At 32.5% G+C, this 7,096-nt stretch overlaps 1 long non-coding RNA gene across 2 annotated transcripts in view; it reads left to right on the plus strand.

Moving 5' to 3' along the window:
* The window catches only part of LOC115029212, a 24,789-nt gene extending 20,177 nt beyond the window's left edge, over positions 1–4,612 (plus strand). For both annotated transcript variants that reach the window (XR_003834765.1, XR_003834766.1), the window contains 2 exons: positions 1,252–1,379; positions 4,438–4,612. This is a non-coding gene — a long non-coding RNA (uncharacterized LOC115029212). The remainder of the gene's footprint in view (positions 1–1,251; positions 1,380–4,437) is intronic.
* Positions 4,613–7,096: the final 2,484 nt, after the last annotated feature.

Below are 7,096 nucleotides of genomic sequence, written 5' to 3' on the forward strand. Positions count from 1 at the left end.
GGATGAGGCCTGTGGCCCTACTCAGGCCGGTTTCTGCTTCCCTAACTAATGCAGTCTCAGGTCCCGTGCAATTGGATGGAGCAGAAGCTGTGTTCCACTCACCAGCAGTTCCAAAATCCTGAGGCGGGTGTTGTGGGTAGCTGGCGGGTGTCAGGCAACCCTGTGCTCCTGCTACCCTGGCGCTGATCCGGCCGGATGAGGCCTGTGGTCCTACTCCGATGTGATATCATTTTAACTTGTTCTAATATCTTGTAGTCATCAATATACTAAAGAATGTATTCTACATGCAAATGAAAAAGTTTGGAAAAGAAAAATCTGTTTTCTCCTATGGAGAGAGCTTTTGTTTTATATTTGCGTGTATTAATACTAATGTTTCCTCTTGTTGTTTTGGTTTTTTGTTTTGTTTTCTTTTGTTTCTGAGAGAGAAAGAGAGAGAGAGAGAGAGAGAGAGAGAGAGAGGATGAAATGTTGATGTGGTTATCTCAGTGAAGAGAATCTGGGAAGAGTTTCTGAGGCAAAGTGTGATTAACACGTATTGTTTGAAAAAGATAAAACATGTTGGAATATTATGAAACTCATTACTGGTTCCACCAAAAATATGACTTCTCAAATTTTAGTCATGTTAATCTGTCAAATATTACCTAATACATTTTCAAGAATACAATGATCAAAATTATGTTTTACCAGAAGAAAAACAGATAAAATATTGCATCTTGATAGAAACATTATGGAGAACTAATATTTCAATGAATGTACTCATACCTAATTTCTTAAAATAAATTTACCTATTCAAATGCATAAACAGGGGTATTTTCAAAAAGTAAACTTTAAATTACATTTATTAATAAGTAAAAATTATTTTAGATACAATACCAGCTTATATTACATAATACTTAAGTATGATTTAAAACTATACTAATGGTTTCCACATATTTGCAATAATAAAAGGTCTTAATTTTTACTTGACAACTCTTTCAATATACATTATTTAAGTTTTTTAAAGGTATATGAAAGCTTATAAAGACGGTAAATAATGCTATTTTTTCCAAAGGCATTAAAATTCAGAAGGATAGTATGCTAAGCATTTGTATATGTTTATGTTAAATATGTAATTGTTTTTCTTATTTTATTAAAAATAGATTATTTTCTCATACTATATATATCCTAACTATAGTTTCCTCTCCCATTATACCTCCCAATTCTTCCTTCCCTCTCCTCCTATCTGTTCCACTCCAATTCTGTCTGTCATAGAAAGAGAACAGGCTACTAAGAAATGACAACCAAACATGACAAAATGAAATACAATACGAGGAAGCAAAACCTTCCACATTGAAGTTGGACATAGCAACTGAAAAGAAGGAGAAGAGTCCCAAGCACAGGTAAAAGTATCAGAGACACACTCTTATCATGTCAGAAGTCTTATAAAAATACTAAGCTAATAGTTAATAATATACACTCAGAGAAATGGGTGTGGATCAATGTAGGCCCTGTGTTTGCTTCTTTGGTCTCTGTGAGTTCATATCTGCCTCACTTAGATGATCCAGAGGGCCCCGTTCTCCTGGTGTCCTCCGTGCCCTTTCGTTCTTACACTCTTTCTACTACTTTCCAAACATTATTTTAGCTATGAGGAAAGAGATTTGATTAAGACCTTGAATTAAGAGTCTCTTACATAATGCGTGGCTCTGAGTCTCTACATCTGTTCCCATCTGCTTCCAGATGTAGCCTCTCTGATGATTGGCAAAGAATGCCACCCATCAGATGAAGTGACAGCCTACAGAAAGGGGGAAAATTTTTAATAACTTCACATCTGATAAAAGAATAAAATAAAAAACTGAATAAAGAACTCAAGAAACCAGATAAGAATCCAAATAATCCAATGAAAAACTGAGTACATACCAAAAAAAAAAAAAAAAAAAATTTCAATGGAGGAATTCAAAATGGCTGAAGCACTTAAGGGAACTTTCAACATCTTTAACTATCAGAATTTGATTTAATTTCAATAGAATATAGTTATAATTTTAAAAAACACATTGAACATTGAGCATTTTAAATTAAAAATGAACAAAATATAGTAAAAATGTCATAATTCCTTTATTTAGCAAATGATAATATAAGCCATAAAATTAATAAATGTAGTTATGGGTTGATTTTCTGTAGTAGATAATCTAAGTAGTCTATGTGATAATAAATCTCAATAGTTGACTAATTATATCTTCTGTACTTACATAGAATCAAACTAAAATTTAAAATATCCTCTATGAATGTCTATACAAAAATATCATGCCATTATAAAGCCATTGAAATTTAGCAAAATACTACTGCATAACATATATGAAATATATAGAAATATTATAACATATATAGATACATAGAAATATATAGAAATATATAGGGAAATATTAATTCTCAGGATTGTTTAAACTTGAACTTCTATTTAAGAGTTGGATACCATTAGTGATCAATATGAAATTAACACAAGAAATGTCTGAAATCCAAGAATCCATGGAAATTATTTCCTAATAAAAAGGCAGAAATTTAAAATGAGGCAAGTAGTTTTGTTTTTCTACTTGCAACCATTCAAATCAATCGTATTGGTTTACTCTTGTCTTGAAACAATCTAAAACATGTTTACTCACAGTAAATTCTTACAATTAACAAGCTTTTGTTCAATTGAGCCTTGAGACTCATATTTATCTAAAATATGCATAACAGACTGATACAAATATTGCTGAATAGAATTAATTGACTTAAATTTGAACTGTTTAGTACACAGAATGAAAATAGTCAAATGCTTGGGTTAAAGGAATTTTCAACTAAGCTTTGTATGCGTGTGCGTGATTCTCACTTCAAGGCCTCCTTGACAGATCTTGTCTTAACAGACTAACCTCATAATAACCCTGCTCAAATGTGCCTTTGAAATTAATCACAACACCTATAACCAGCACAGTGTAAACCTCCACGGACATTCGCTTTAAAATGAAACACGAGTTTTATTTCTAGATTTCACAGAGTAAGAGAAAGCACTGTTCTTTGAAAAATCGGGATATTTTTTGGTATAGGCTTTTATTAAATTAATATTTTTGGTATGCTTCCTTTACTTCATTCTGATTATATTCACACATGTGTATTCTGTTTTTCTACTATGATAATTCAGGCACAGTGACACTGTTGCTCAGCACGACTTTTCTTTATAAAAGCTTCGTCTATCTTATTACATTCCCAGCACATTCTAATTAAATTCCCTTTCATTTCTCTCTGTCTCAGAGGGTTAGAGATGCTCAAGAATATTTAACAAAATTCAACAAAGCAACTACCTGAAGTTGATGCATTAACCTTGGCGCTGAGAGTTACTTTATTCAGTCCACGTATGCCAGGAACATCATTCCACAATGACCTAAAAATGGCATTATTTCACTCTAACTAGAGAGGTTGTAAATGAATAACGATCATTTCTGACTCATTATATGTATTATGCATTTTGCCCTGGGAAGTTTTAAGGGGAAAAAAAGCCACAGCAAAAGTCTTCCTTTGACTGCTTGTAAATACTAAAATATACAAATCCTTTATTTATTCATAACAAGGACAAAGGACTTTGATTTTTTTTTTTACTGAAATATTTTATACTAATATATCCCATACCAGCCGAATTTAAGACTGATCACTACCACGTTTTTACTGTGTTTCATACAAGAGCACACAGTTTCAGAGAAAGAGAGTCTTTCCTACGCAATCTTTACTTGGTGGAGGTGTGTTTTGTCTGTGTCCCAGAGTGTTTGGAACTAAACCAACCAAGAACATATATGGCTGCTTTTATTTGCATTTTTGGACAGTTTAAAATTCAGAAGGTTTTCTTTTCAGGTTGATGGAACACCTGAAAATTTATGACCATTTGGTTTTTGATGTATTGACAAAGGTGGACCCAGATGCTATAGATACAGAGGTGTATGTCTGGAACTAAATTGTCTTTCTCATCTATATTCCTCTCCATTTCTGAAAATCCCATAACTCTCTGGTTATCCAAAGGACTATGCAGCCACCTCTAACCTAATTATTTTTAAATTCTGCAAAATGTGTTGACTGACTTACTCCTATATTATTCTTACAGTTTTATATATTTGAGTAAGAAATACTGAACAACACAGATGAGTTCACCAATAGAAATTCTCAAAATTTTAATTTCCATGGATGTAGATATTAATCTCTAAGTAATCTGTAACACTAGAATGACAGAACTAGCATAAAATCAAAAGCCAGTTGATTGTCAAGATACATCCCAGCTCATGTAAAATGAAATAGTTTGCATAATACAAACTTGTTTGTAGCTGATGTAGTTAAGGCAGAATACGTGATGTCCTTGAAATAGTTACAGAAACGGAAGTACTTTTAAAAGGTCGCTTATGAGCAAATTAAAAAAGAAATTATTAACTTTGTTTCCAGTTATATTTGCAGTGTGATAACCATACATACTTGGAATTATCTGCACAACAGCAATGAAGAGCAAAGTCATCTGGTGTAGAGTCCAAAGTGGATTCAGAAGAGAGTAAAATTACATTGGAAGTGAAAATATAGATTATGCCGGAGTGATTTAAAAAATTGCTACTATAAACTTTTGCAAAACAATGATATGGGTTAGTGTATAAAATTTCAACTTCATTATTGATCCCTTATGCTTTCTTTCATACTATTCTATTAACATATTTATATAGGTACTTTGGATAAGCTGCAGTACTTTTTTGTTTTCTCTGAAGTGCATATCATTAAAACATTTTGATATATGCTATATCAGTACTTTATATCTGCTTTATAAAAATATGCATAAAAAATCTGAGTTATAGTCCGAGGTAGTTAGAATGGATGGCTTTGAATATATATGAGATCTTTCCATACAAACAAATCAACTATAGTATCCATATTACATAAATAAATTGGCAGAAAGTCATAAGGCAAGACCTCACATAATAAACGTAATAGATCTTTGTCTAAAAAAACAAAGACTTGAGATGAGAATGCAAGTGTTATCTGTAAATAAGGGATATAATTAATTAGTTAGTATCACTGCTATTGAAGACATCAAGAAATTGGAAAAATGCAAAGCTAATTTACTGTATATTCCATGGTAGCAAAGGTATTGCATGAAAGAGTAACATATTTTGACTTTGGACTTATGTGTCAGTCTTTAGAAGAGGAGAACTTTAAGTGATGTATTTACCAGTAGTGAGAGATGAGTGATAGTCCATTTAACATATCAAGAATTTTAAAGTCACAGAGCCAGCTTCTTTATTACAGTGCTCCTAATATACCTCCACGTTTACCAAGCACATAGCTATATAGAGCAAATGGTCATTGTACATTTCAACCATACAATATGGCACCAAACAATACGCAGAAGCATAAAAAATAATCTTAAGAATTTCAGTTCATCTGCCCCTTCAGATATTTTCAAATGTATAAAATAATTCCTTTTGCACATTTATGTTTTGTTTTACAGTGTATACTTATATTTTATAAAAAATACACTTTTTATTCTAACATTTAATGGATAGTCATTTGTTATTTTTTCAGTGGATGATTGATCATTAAATATGACAGATGGGTATTGCGATGGTTCATTTTAGGATTGCACCCTGTCACCAGCGTGATGGAATTGCATCACACTGGTCAATGTCAAGTGTTTGTCCTGTACTTAGTTGTATCTATTCATGTACCTATGTCAGTACACCCTGAATCATGGTGAAGTAAAGCATGTCAACAGAGTACACTGACTGGCTGGGTCAAGTATGAATCACTCCTGTTTGTTTAATCTGTGATCTCAAGCAGAATGCAACCACTTTGAATTTCAAAATAAACTCTCGGTGCATGCCCCCTGTATCGTGATTTTTATTTCCTCTGAATATCTCAGGTTTAGTCACATAATTTTCCAGACCTATATTCTTCTTTATGAATTCACACTACATCATGTAACTAATAATGTTCTTTTCTAACCACTCAAATGGTAAGTCATGTGTTACCATGTATTGGTCCTTTTATTAGTTTAATAGTGCATGACTATCTTTTCCCATACATCACACTAGTGCTGAGAATAACACAGAAGGTATCTTGTGATTATTAGCTAAGTCTAGAACATTCCTGTTTCTGGAGAATATAAAGGAGATATTTAAAACTGAGCTTTGATGGAGATATATAACATATTAAGAAAGTAGCAAGCAATATAAGTGGTGAATACTTTTTTATAGGAAGTGATAGATGAAACTGTCTCACAATAAGAATATTGGAACTACAGGCAGAACTACAAAGAGAAGTGAACAGAACAGATTCCAGGTTGTGAAAGTTTTGATATGATAGACTAACTACAGTCTATACTGATGTGAGAAAACTTGGAGTACACTAACACTATCAGCAAGAAGCTCATATCAATATTTTTTCAATTCAAATTTCTTATTTGATACCCATATTTAAAATGTGTCATTGTGGTACTTATCACTAATGAGGTATTATTACCATGTTTTATATTATTGTTTTATAATGGGTGAATTCTACCTAGCACACACTTGCTAAAAAGAAACTGAAATAATTTTACAATATACTTACCATTAGAAATAACTTGCTATTAAACATAAAGTGATTATTTTCATTATTATTTATTTAGATTATTTTCAGTTGAGTTTGATCAGTATGTGTGTGTGCATGTTCGAGTGCATGCACGTTCATGTGTGTGTGTGCGTGCCTACATGTGTGTGTGTGCATGTGTGTGTGTGTGTGTGTGTCTGTATGCGCGCGTGTGTGTATTTTTAGGGCTAACCATTTAGAAGTGGGTACAAACTAGGGGTTCAGGTCTGGGAAAGACTAATCCAGCCTCTTTAAGCAGTTGGTAATGCCTGATTCTCTTCTTATAAAAGTAAAATTTTATACATTAAATTGGGAATGTCAATTTTTCTTGGAGAATTTCAGATCTTATCAGGGTGACCAAATTGTTTACATTTTCGAGGTATACCCCTAATGCAGTCTAGGAGATTCAATCTTGCAACAGCCTTTTTTGGGTCTCCGATTCTAACAAGTTTCCCATTCTTTCTTTTATGTTGTTTCATTGCATTATGTA

Source organism: Mus caroli, chromosome 14 (assembly GCF_900094665.2).
Source record: "Mus caroli chromosome 14, CAROLI_EIJ_v1.1, whole genome shotgun sequence".
Lineage (NCBI taxonomy): Eukaryota > Metazoa > Chordata > Mammalia > Rodentia > Muridae > Mus > Mus caroli.